This window comes from Tamandua tetradactyla, chromosome 2 (genome assembly GCF_023851605.1).
Source record: "Tamandua tetradactyla isolate mTamTet1 chromosome 2, mTamTet1.pri, whole genome shotgun sequence".
Taxonomy (NCBI): domain Eukaryota; kingdom Metazoa; phylum Chordata; class Mammalia; order Pilosa; family Myrmecophagidae; genus Tamandua; species Tamandua tetradactyla.
The window spans coordinates 133,531,128-133,544,883 of record NC_135328.1 but is presented as its reverse complement, the minus strand read 5'-3'; the positions used below and the strand labels follow the sequence as shown (position 1 = coordinate 133,544,883).

At 37.9% G+C, this 13,756-nt stretch overlaps 1 long non-coding RNA gene across 8 annotated transcripts in view; it reads right to left on the bottom strand.

The window, feature by feature from the left end:
* LOC143673945 (uncharacterized) overlaps nucleotides 1-13,756 on the bottom strand; it is a 129,265-nt gene that overhangs the window by 84,424 nt on the left and 31,085 nt on the right. The gene's annotated exons all lie outside the window — the stretch shown is intronic.

Here is a 13,756-nt window from a genome sequence, read left to right as displayed (position 1 = left end):
ATGAAAGGGAGGAGCAAAGGGCATGGAAAAAATAGGGGGAACAAAGGTTAAAACATATTGGAGGGTGCACAGGTGGTTCAGTGGTGGAAGCTCACTTTTTATGCAGGAAACCTGGGTTTAATTCCCAGAACATGGCTCCCCCCACCCCTGCAAATATATACAAATTATGACTACTAAAAATAGGCCCCCAGCTCAGGTGAACCTGGTCAAAGCAGAGGTAGCTGATTTTTGTCCTGGCGCCAAGGGGGCAGGGCTGTCAGAAAAAGAAAAAAAAATGAGACAGGAGTTTTTATGGCTGTGTTTCTACAAGGGCTTGACTGCCTTTGGATACAGCAGCAGGACTTCTCAGGCTGCAACAACCCTAGGCATAGGCAGAAACAAGCTTGTTTGAGACCTTGTCTGGAGCTTGTGCCTTCCCCAATGGAGGGGTGAGGGCCCAACTCAGAAAAAAAGCTGAAACAAATGTCAAAGAACAGATAGACAAATTCGTCCAGCTAGAAAACCCTAGGTAAAGGAACTGAAAACAATCTTTCAGAATAAATTAATTAGGGCAATTAAATGCCTAGACACCAGCAAAAAATACCAAATCACACTAGGAAAATGGTGAAAATATATATATATATATGGTAGATGGAAATACTAGTGGTCAATGAGAGTGAAAGATAAGGGGTATGGTATGCATGAATGTGTTTTTTTTCTCTTTATACTATTTTTCTGGAGTAATGCAAATGTTTTAAGAAATGATCATGGTGATGAATATCCAACTATGTAATGCCATTGTGAGCTATTTTGATTGCACACCAAGTACAAATGTTCATATGTTAAGAATGTTCTTGTCTATATGTTATTTCATCTTGTCAATAAAAATAAATAGTAAAAATAAAAAAAACAAAAACTCCTCTTGTCAACAACCTTAGATTCAAACAGTTCAAATCTCCCCCTCTCCATTCAACCCCTCCACCCCCCACCATACAGGGAACTATCAGGAAAAAAGAAGAAAAAGTAAGCATGCATAGACCATATTTTTACTTCAGCACTTTCTTAGTATTCACTTCCACCTCAGTTCAACAAAACTGATACAAAGACAATTATAATATGGTTTTGAAATGTCTGTTATTTGTTTAATAATAAGAAAAAGAGCAAAAACCATGTCAATTAAAAGTGATGAAACAAAAACAGTAAGCATTAAAGAGGCAGTCCAGGCACCATACAGGCAGGGTAAGAAACAAGAAAGCAAGAACTGAAGAATTCTTCTCTGTTAAACAAAACCTAAGCTATTCAGAAAAAGCTGAAATGAATGTCAAAGAACAGACAGACAACAAATTCATCCAGCAAGAAAACCCAAGGGAAAGGAAGTGAAAACAATCTCCAAAATAAATCAATTAGAGTAATCAAATGCCTAGACGCCAGGAAAAATACTAAATCACACTAGGAAAATTGAAAATATGGCCCAGTCAAAGGAAAAAACCAACAATTCAAATGAGATACATGAGTTGAAACAATTAATTCAGAATGTATGAAAAGACATGGAAAACCTCATCAAAAATCAAATCAATGAATTGAGGGAGGATACAAAGAAGGAAAGAACTGAACAAAAAGAAAAAATGGAAAGCCTGAAAAACAAATCACAGAACTTAAGGGAATGAAAGGCACAGTAGAAGAGATGAAGAAAACAATGGAAACCTACAATGCTAGATTTTGAGAGGCAGAAGACAGGATTAGTGAACTGGAGGACAGAACATCAGAAATCCAACAAGAAAAAGAAAATTTAGGGAAAAATATGAGCAGGGATGCAGAGAACTGAATGACAATATGAACTGCACAAATATACGAGTTGCAGGTTTCTCAGAAGGAGAAGAGAAGGAAAAGGAGGAGAAAAACTCATGGAGGAAATTATCACTGAAAATTTCCAAACTCTTATGAAAGACTTAAAATTACAGATCCAAGAAGTGCAGTGTACCCCAAAGAGACCAGATCCAAATTGACATAGTCCAAGACACTTACTAATCAGAATGTCAGAGGTCAAAGACAAAGAGAGAATTTTGAAAGCAGCAAGACAAAACCAACCCATCACATACAAGGGAAGGCCAATAAGACTATGTGTAGATTTCTCAGCAAAAACCATGAAGGCAAGAAGACAGTGGGATGATACATTTAAATTACTAAAAGATAAAGAATGCCCACCAAGAATTCTATATCCAGCAAAACTGTCCTTCAAAAATGAGGGGGAAATTAAAACATTTTCAGACAAAAAATCACTGAGAGAATTTGTGACAAGAGACTAGCTCTGCAAGAAATATTAAAGGGAGCACTAGAGGCAGATATGAAAAGACAGGAGAGAGAGAAGTGGAGAAGAGTGTAGAAAGGAAAACTATCAGTAAAGGTAAAAAGAAGAAAAATTAGATATGATATATAAAATTCAAAAGGCAAAATGGTAGAAGAAAGTACTACCCATACAGTAATAACACTGTTAATGGATTAAACTCCCCAATCAAAAGACAGACACTGGCAGAATGGATTAAAAAACAGGACTCATCTATATTCTGTCTACAGGAAATACATCTTAGATCCAAGGATAAACACAGGTTGAAAGTGAAAGGTTGGAAAAATTATTCCATGCACATAACAATCAGAAAAGAGCAGGAGTAGCTATAGTAATATCAAACAAATTGGACTTCAAATGTAAAACAGTTGAAAGAGACAAAGAAGGATAGTATGTATTAATAAAAGGAACAATTCAACAAGAAGACATAACAATCATAAATATTTATGCACCAAGATACATGAGGCAAGCACTGAAAAGAGGAATAGATAATTCTACCATAATAGTTGGAGACTTCAATTCCACACACTCATCAAAGGACAGAACATCTAGACAGAGGATCAATAAAGAAACAGATTTTGAAAAATAAATTAAGTGAGCTAGACTTAACAGATATTTATAGAACATTATATTTCACAACAGCAGGATACACCTTTTTCTCAAATGCTCATGGATCATTTTCAAGGATATACCATAAGTTGGGTCACAAAGCAAGTCTCACTAAATTTAAAAAGATTGAAATCATACAAAACACTTTCTCAGATCAAAAAGGAATGAAATTGGAAACCAATAATAGGCAGAGTGCCAGAAAATTCACAAATATGTGGAGGCTCAACAACACACTTTTAAGGAAGAAATTACAAGAGAAATCAGTAAATATCTTGAGACTAATGAAAATGAAAACATAACATATCAAAACTTACAGGATACAGCAAAGGCAGTGCTAAGATGGAAATTTATTGCCCTAAATGCTTATATCAAAAAAGAAGAAAGGGCAAAAATCTAGGAATTATTTGTCCACTTGGAAGAAGTAGAGAAAGAACAGCAAACTAACCCCAAAGCAAGCAAAAGGAAAGAAATAATGAAGATTATAGGAGAAACAAATGAAATCGAGAACAGAAAACAACTGAGAAAATTAACAAAACCAGAAGTTGATTCCATGAGAAAATCAATAAGACTGATGAACCCTTAGCAAGACTGACAAAAAGAAGAAGAGAGAGGATGCAAATAAGTAAGACAAGAAATGCAAGAGGAGACATAACCATGGACCCCACAGAAATAAAGGAAGTTATGACAGGATACTATGAACAACTTTATCCTAATAAATATGACAATGTAGAGGAAATGGACAACTTTCTACAAAGGCATGAACAACCAACTTTGATGCGAGAAGAAATAGACAACCTCAACAAACCAAGCACAAGTAAAGAAATTGAATCAGTCATTACGAAGCTTCCCAAAAAGAAACAGATGCCTTCACATGTGAATTCTACCATACATTCCAGAAAGAATTTGTACCAATCCTGCTCAAATTCTTTAAAAAAATGGAAGAGGAGGGAAAGCTACCTAACTCATTCTAAGAAGGCAACATCACCCTCATACTAAAGCCAGACAAAGATATTACAAGAAAAGAAAACTACAGACCGATCTCTCTATTAAATATAGATGCAAAAATCCTCAACAAAACTCTTGAAAATTGAATCCAGCAGCACATTAAAAGAATTACACATCATGACCAGGTAGGATTCATTCCAGGTATTCAAGGATGGTTAGATAACATAGGAAAATCAATTAATGTAATACACCATATGAACATATCAAAGCAGAAAAACCACATGATCATCTCCATTGATGCAGAACAGGCATCTGACAAAATTCAACATCCTTTCTTGCTGAAAACACTTCAAAGGGTAGGAATAGAAGGGAACTTCCTCAACACGATAAAGGGAATACATGAAAAACCTACAGCCAACATCATCCTCAATGGGGAAAAATTGAAAACGTTCTACCTAAGATCAGGAACAAGACAAGGATGTCCACTATCACTATTGTCATTCAACATTGTGTTGGAAGTTCTAGCCAGAGGAATTAGACAAGAAAAAGAAATACAAGGCATCAAAATTGAAAAGGAAGACATAAAACTATCACTGTTTGCAGATGATAAGATTCTATATGTTGAAAACCCAAAAAAAATCCACAGCAAAACTAACAGAGCTAATAAATGAGTACAGCAAAGTTGCAAGTTACAAGATCAACACGCAAAACTCTGTAGTGTTTCTATACACTAGTAATGAACAATCTGAGGAGGAAATCAAGAAAAAAATTCCATTTACAATTGCAACCAAAAGAATAAAATATTAAGGAATAAATTTAACTAATGAGACAAGAGACCTAAACAAAGAAAACTATAAGATATTGTTAAAAGGAATCACAGAAGACCTAAATAAATGGAAGGGCATACCATATCCATGCACTGGAAGACTAAATATAGTTAAGATATCAATTCTATCCAAATTGATTTACAGATTCAATGCAATACCAATTAAAATCCCAAACACTTACTTTTCAGAAATAGAAAAGCCAATAACCAAATTTATCTGGAAGGGCAAGGTCTCCCAAATAGCTAAAAGTATCCTGAGAAATAAAAATGAAGTCGGAGGTCTCACACTACCTAACTTTAAGGCATATTATGAAGCTACAGTGGTCAAAACAGTATGGTACTGGCATAAAGATAGATTTACTGACCAATGGAATCGAATACAGTGTTCAGATATAGACTCTTTCATCTATGGACAATTGATCCTTGAGAAGGCAGTCAAGCCAACTCACCTGGGACACAACAGTCTTTTCAATAAATGGTGCCTAGAGAACTGGATATCCACAAGAATGAAAGAGGATCCATATCTTACACCCTATACAAAAATTAACTCAAAATGGATCAAAGACATAAACATTAGCTCTAAGACCATTAAACTGTTTGAAGAAAATGTAGGGAAATATCTTATAAATCTTATACTAGAAGGCAGTTTCCTAGACCTTACACCCAAAGCACCAGCACTGAAGAAGTAAATAAATGAGAACTCCTTAAAATTAAATCTTTGTGCATTAAAGAACTTTGTCAAGAAAGTAAAAAGATAGCCTAAAGATGGAAGACAACATTTGGAAAAGATATATCAGATATGGGTCTAGTATATAGAATATATAAAGAGACTGCTCAACTCAACAACGAAAAGACAGACAACCCAATTACAAAATGGGCAAAAGACATGAACAGACACTTCTCAGAAGAGGAACTACAAATGTCCAAAAGGGACATGAAAAGATGCTCAACTTCCCTGGTTATTAGGGAAATGCAAATCAAAACCACAGTAAGATATCATCTCACACACACCAGAATAGCCACAATCAAAAACAAAGAAAATGGCTCTTTCTCTGCCGGCGGTGCTCCCGCCGCCATCTAGCCCTCCTCTTCCCCCTTTTCTGCTGGCACTTCCACCGCCATCTAGCCCTCCTCTTCCTCTTTGTCCACCGGCGCTCCCGCCGCCATCTAGCCCTCCTCTTCCTCGTTCTCCACCGGCGGCGCTCCCGCCACCATCTAGCCCTCCTCTTCCCCCTTCTCTGCCGGCGTTCCCGCCGCCATCTTCCCCTTCTCTTTCCCCTTCTGCTCTGGCGGCTCTTCATCTGCCATCTTATCCTTCCCTTTCTCCTCCTACTCCAGCAGCTCTCCAACCACCACCGTGCCCTCTTCCACCTTGCATCCTCACCTTTCCTCCTCGAGAACAGCTACTAGGAGAGTAGAAATGATACAGAACAGCTCCCGGAGCCACGACAGAGATAAAAAAGACAGCGTACCACATCCTGGAATGGCTGACTGGCTGGGAGAACCCGCTCCAGTGAGATCGCCGAGGGACGCGGGCTTCCCTGGGCGGGGCGGTAAGCGGCCGGAGTTCCTCCCCTCCTCCTTGATGGGCCAGCAGGCAGAATTGGGCAGGCAGTCCCCTCAAGCCGCGGCGGCTGGCGCTCCCACCACACACAGCCCCCCGGACCAACTGAGAGAATTGGATCGGAAATCCCCAGGCCACGGAGAACGGTGACTGGGGGGATCCCTTCCAAATACATGACTCCCCGGTCTGGCTGGGAACGGTGCACTCTCCCGGGCCGCGGCGACGGGCACCCTCCCGCCACGCTTGGCAACCCAGGCCGACTAGGAAATTCGGAGGGGCACTCTCCTGGGCTGCGGTGGCCGGCGACCCTCCCTGTGTTCGGACCCCCAGGCCGGCTGGCACTCTTTCAAGCCGCTTCGGCGGGTGAACCTCCCCCACAGCAAGAGTTTTCCAAAGTTAAAGGACCAACAGCACCTTTTACTGGTGGGACCCACAGAAAAACGTGTGCCACGAGCGCCACCTACTGGGCAGGATAAGAAAAACAGAACCCAGAGATTTCACAGAAAAATCTTTCAACCTGTTGGGTCCAACACCCAGGGAAATCTGACTAAATGCCCAGACGCCAGCAGAAGATAATGGTCCACGCTCAGAAGATTGAGAATATGGCCCAGTCAAAGGAACAAACCAATAGTTCAAATGAGATACAGGAGCTGAGACAACTAATGCTGAATATACGAACAAAAATGGAAAACCTCTTCAAAAACCAAATCGATAAATTGAGGGAGGAAAAGAAGAAGACATGGGCTGAACAAAAAGAAGAAATAGAAAAACTGAAAAAACAAATCACAGAACTTATGGAAGTGAAGGATAAAGTAGAAAAGATGGAAAAAATGATGGATACCTACAATGATAGATTTAAAGAGACAGAAGATAGAATTAGTGATTTGGAGGATGGAACATCTGAATTCCAAAAAGAAACAGAAACTATAGGGAAAAGAATGGAAAAATTTGAACAGGGTATCAGGGAACTCAAGTACAATATGAACTGCACAAATATACGTGTTGTGGGTGTCCCAGAAGGAGAAGAGAAGGGAAAAGGAGGAGAAAAACTAATGGAAGAAATTATCACTGAAAATTTCCCATCTCTTATGAAAGACCTAAAATTACAGATCCAAGAAGTGCAGCACACCCCAAAGAGAATAGACCCAAATAGGCGTTCTCCAAGACACTTACTAGTTAGAATGTCAGAGGTCAAAGAGAAAGAGAGGATCTTGAAAGCAGCAAGAGAAAAACAATCCATCACATACAAGGGAAACCCAATAAGACTATGTGTAGATTTCTCAGCAGAAACCATGGAAGCTAGAAGACAGTGGGATGATATATTTAAGTTACTAAAAGAGAAAAACTGCCAACCAAGACTCCTATATCCAGCAAAATTGTCCTTCAAAAATGAGGGAGAAATTAAAACATTCTCAGACAAAAAGTCACTGAGAGAATTTGTGACCAAGAGACCAGCTCTGCAAGACATACTACAGGGAGCAATAGAGGCAGATACGAGAAGACAGAAGAGAGAGGTATGGAGAAGAGTGTAGAAAGAAGGAAAGTCAGATAAGATATATATAATACAAAAGGCAAAATGGTAGAGGAAAATATTATCCAAACAGTAATAACACTAAATGTTAATGGACTGAATTCCCCAATCAAAAGACACAGACTGGCAGAATGGATTAAAAAACAGGATCCTTCTATATGCTGTCTACAGGAAACACATCTTAGACCCAAAGATAGACATAGGTTGACAGTGAAAGGTTGGGAAAAGATATTTCATGCAAATAACAACCAGAAAAGAGCAGGAGTGGCTATACTAATATCCAACAAATTAGACTTCAAATGTAAAACAGTTAAAAGAGACAAAGAAGGACACTATATACTAATAAAAGGAACAATTAAACAAGAAGATGTAACAATCATAAATATATATGCACCGAACCAGAATGCCCCAAAATACATGAGGAATACACTGCAAATACTGAAAAGGGAAATAGACACGTATACCATAATAGTTGGAGACTTCAATTCACCACTCTCATCAATGGACAGAACATCTAGACAGAGGATCAATAAAGAAATAGAAAATCTGAATATTACTATAAATGAGCTAGGCTTAACAGACATTTATAGGACATTACATTCCACAACAGCAGGATACACCTTTTTCTCAAGTGCTCATGGATCATTCTCAAAGATAGACCATATGCTGGGTCACAAAGCAAGTCTTAACAAATTTAAAAAGATTGAAATCATACACAACACTTTCTTGGATCATAAAGGAATGAAGTTGGAAACCAATAATAGGTGGAATGCCAGAAAATTCACAAATACGTGGAGGCTCAACAACACACTCTTAAACAACAAGTGGGTCAAAGAAGAAATTGCAAGAGAAATTAGTAAATACCTCAAGGCGAACGAAAATGAAAACACAACATATCAAAACTTATTGGACACAGCAAAGGCAGTGCTAAGAGGGAAATTTATTGCCCTAAATGCCTATATCAGAAAAGAAGAAAAGGCAAAAATTCAGGAATTAACTATCCATTTGGAAGAACTGGAGAAAGAACAGCAAACTAATCCCAAAGCAAGCAAAAGGAAAGAAATAACAAAGATTAGAGCAGAATAAATGAAATTGAAAACATGAAAACAATAGAGAAAATCAATAAGACCAGAAGTTGGTTCTATGAGAAAATCAATAAGATTGATGGGCCCTTAGCAAGACTGACAAAAAGAAGAAGAGAGAGGATGTAAATAAATAAGATCAGAAATGGAAGAGGAGACATAACCACTGACCTCACAGAAATAAAGGAGGTAATAGCAGGATACTCTGAACAACTTTACGCTAATAAATACAACAATTTAGATGAAATGGACGGGTTCCTGGAAAGACATGAACAACCAACTTTGACTCAAGAAGAAATAGATGACCTCAACAAACCAATCACAAGTAAAGAAATTTGAATTAGTCATTCAAAAGCTTCCTAAAAAGAAAAGCCCAGGACCAGACGGCTTCACATGTGAATTCTATCAAACATTCCAGAAAGAATTAGTACCAACTCTCCTCAAACTCTTCAAAAAAACTGAAGTGGATGGAAAACTATCTAACTCATTCTATGAAGTCAACATCACCCTAATACCAAAACCAGGCAAAGATATTACAAAAAAAGAAAACTACAGACCAATCTCTCTAATGAATATAGATGGAAAAATCCTCAATAAAATTCTAGCAAATTGTATCCAACAACACATTAAAAGAATTATTATACATCATGACCAAGTAGGATTCATCCCAGGTATGCAAGGATGGTTCAACATAAGAAAATCAATTAATGTAATACACCATATCAACAAATCAAAGCAGAAAAATCACATGATCATCTCAATTGATGCAGAGAAGGCATCTGACAAGATTCAACATCCTTTCCTGTTGAAAACACTTCAAAAGATAGGAATACAAGGGAACTTCCTTAAAATGATAGAGGGAATATATGAAAAACCCACAGCTAATATCATCCTCAATGGGGAAAAATTGAAAACTTTCCCCCGAAGATCAGGAACAAGACAAGGATGTCCACTATCACCACTATTATTCAACACTGTGTTGGAGGTTCTAGCCAGAGCAATTAGACAAGAAAAAGAAATCCAAGGCATCAAAATTGGAAAGGAAGAAGTAAAAATATCACTGTTTGCAGACGATATGATACTATACGTCAAAAACCCAGAAAAATCCACAACAAAATTACTAGAGCTAATAAATGAGTACAGCAAAGTAGCAAGTTACAAGATCACCATTCAAAAATCTGTAGCATTTCTATACACTAGTAATGAACAAGCTGAGGGGGAAATCAAGAAATGAATCCCATTTACAATTGCAACTAAAATAAAATACCTACGAATAAATTTAACTAAAGAGACAAAAAACCTATGTAAAGAAAACTACAAAAAACTGTTCAAAGAAATCACAGAAGACCTAAATAGATGGAAGGGCATACCGTGTTCATGGATTGGAAGACTAAATATAGTTAAGATGTCAATCCTACCTAAATTGATTTACAGATTCAATGCAATACCAATCAAAATCCCAACAACTTATTTTTCAGAAATAGAAAAACCAATAAGCAAATTTATCTGGAAGGGCAGGGTGCCCCTAATTGCTGAAAACATCTTGAGGAAAAAAAACGAAGCTGGAGGTCTCGCGCTGCCTGACTTTAAGGCATATTATGAAGCCACAGTGGTCAAAACAGCATGGTATTGGCATAAAGATAGATATATCGACCAATGGAATCAAATAGAGTGCTCAGACATAGACCCTCTCATCTATGGACATTTGATCTTTGATAAGGCAGTCAAGCCAACTCACCTGGGACAGAACAGTCTCTTCAATAAATGGTGCCTAGAGAACTGGATATCCATATGCAAAAGAATGAAAGAAGACCCATATCTCACACCCTATACAAAAGTTAACTCAAAATGGATCAAAGATCTAAACATTAGGTCTGAGACCATAAAACAGTTAGAGGAAAATGTTGGGAGATATCTTATGAAACTTACAATTGGAGGCGGTTTTATGGACCTTAAACCTAAAGCAAGAGCACTGAAGAAGGAAATAAATAAATGGGAGCTCCTCAAAATTAAACACTTTTGTGCATCAAAGAACTTCATCAAGAAAATAGAAAGACAGCCTACACAATGGGAGACAATATTTGGAAATGACATATCAGATAAAGGTCTAGTATCCAGAATTTATAAAGAGATTGTTCAACTCAACAACAAAAAGACAGCCAACCCAATTACAAAATGGGAAAAAGACTTGAACAGACACCTATCAAAAGAGGAAATACAAATGGCCAAAAGGTACATGAAGAGATGCTCAATGTCCCTGGCCATTAGAGAAATGCAAATCAAAACCACAATGAGATATCATCTCACACCCACCAGAATGGCCATTATCAACAACACAGAAAATGACAAGTGCTGGATAGGATGCGGAGAAAGAGGCACACTTATCCACTGTTGGTGGGAATGTCAAATGGTGCAACCACTGTTGAAGGCAGTTTGGCAGTTCCTCAAAAAGCTGAATATAGAATTGCCATACGACCCAGCAATACCATTGCTGGGTATCTACTCAAAGGACTTAAGGGCAAAGACACAAACGGACATTTGCACACCAATGTTTATAGCAGCGTTATTTACAATTGCAAAGAGATGGAAACAGCCAAAATGTCCATGAATAGACGAGTGGCTAAACAACTGTGGTATATACATACGATGGAATATTATGCAGCTTTAAGGCAGAATAAACTTATGAAGCATATAATAACATGGATGGACCTAGAGAACATTATGCTGAGTGAGTCTAGCCAAAAACTAAAGGACAAATACTATATGGTCCCTATGATGTGAACCGACATTCGAGAATAAACTTGGTATATGTCATTGGTAACAGAGTTCAGCAGGAGTTAGAAACAGGGTAAGATAATGGGTAATTGGAGCTGAAGGGATACAGACTGTGCAACAGGACTAGATACAAAAACTCAAAAACGGACAGCACAATAATACCTAATTGTAAAGTAATCATGTTAAAACACTGAATGAAGTTGCATCTGAGCTATAGGTTTTTTTTTTTTACTATTATTACTTTTATTTTTTTCTCTATATTAACATTCTATATCTTTTTCTGTTGTGTTGCTAGTTCTTCTAAACCGATGCAAATGTACTAAGAAACGATGATCATGCATCTATGTGATGATGTTAAGAATTACTGATTGCATATGTAGAATGGTATGATTTCTAAATGTTGGGTTAATTTCTTTTTTTCCGTTAATTTATAAAAAAAAAATAAATAAAAAAATCACAGAAAATTTCAAGTGCTGGAGAGGATGTGGAGAAAGAGGCACACTGATCTAGTGTTGGTGGGAATGTCAAATGATACAACCAGTGTGGAAGGCAGTTTGACGGGTCCTCAGGAAGCTAAGTATAGAATTGCCATATGACCCAGCAATACCATTGCTAGGTATCTACTTAGAGGACATGAGGACAAGGACACAACAAATATTTGCACACCAATGTTTACAGGAGCATTATTTACAACTGCCAAGAGATGGAAACAGCCCAAATGTCCATCAACACATGAGTGGCTAAACAAGCTGTGGTATACACATATGATGGAATACTATGAGCTGTAAGACAGAATAAAGTTATGAAGTATGTGACAACATGGATGGACCTAATGGACATTATGCTGAGTGAGATTAGCCAGAAACAAAAGGACAAATACTGTATGGTCTCACTCATATGAACTCACATTAGTGAATGAACTTGGAGAATTTCAGTTGGTAACAGAGACCATCAGGATATAGAAATAGGGTAGATATTGGGTCACTGGAGCTGAAGGGATACAGATTGTGCAACAGGACTGATTGTAAAAATTCAGAAATGGATGGCATAATACTACCTAACTGTATCCAATGTTGGAACACTGAATGAAACTGAATGTGAGGATAATAGAGGGAAAGGCCTGGGGGCACAAATGAAATCAGAAGGAAAGATAAATGATAGAGACTGAGATTGTATAATCTAGGAATGCCTAGAGTGTATAATGATAGTGATTGAATGTACAAATTTAAAAATGTTTTTGCATGAGGAAGAACAAAGGAATTTCAGTACTGCAGGGTGTTGAAAATGGATGGTAATTTATATTTTAAAACTTTAACTTATGTGTGAGAAGAAAGCAAAAATGTTCACTTGGTATAAAATTATATTTTGACTAGTGCATTTCCTAATATAACTTATATGGACAGCTTAATTGAACACCATAGTATATGGAACCTTGAGTAGGGCAGGAGATTTTGTAGGTTTATCCATAGTAATGCCCCGAAAAATACCAGAGTGATTTCAATAGTGAATAAAAAAGTATTTGCAAAGTCCCCTTGGAGGAATGGTGAGAAAGAGGGAACATCCAACCTCCTCAAGTGGAGAATTCTTGATATTCTCACAAGCAGTGGGGACAGCCAAAGCAATAGGCTGAGCCCTCAATCTTGGGGTTTGTTCATATGTAACTTAACCCCACAAAGGATAGGTCAAGCCTACTTAAAATTAGGCCTAAGAGTCACCCCCAAGAGAACCTCCTTTTTTTCTCAGATATCGCCTCTCTCTCTCAGCTAACACGTCAAGCAAACTCATTGCCCTCCCCCTCTCTACATGGGACCTGACTCCCAGGGGTATGGACCCTCCTGGCAACGTGGGACAGAAATCCTAGAATGACCTGGGACTCAGCATCAAGGGATTTAGAAAACCTTCTTGACCAAAAGGGGGAAGACCGAAATGAGACAAAATAAAGTTTCAGTGACTGAGAGATTCCAGAGTCGAGAGGTTATCCTGGAGGTCATTCTTACACATTAAATCGACATCACATTGTCAGTTAAGGTGTAGTGGAGAGGCTGCCTGAAAATGTAGAGCTGTGTTCCAGTAGCCATGTTTCTTGAAGGTGATTATATAA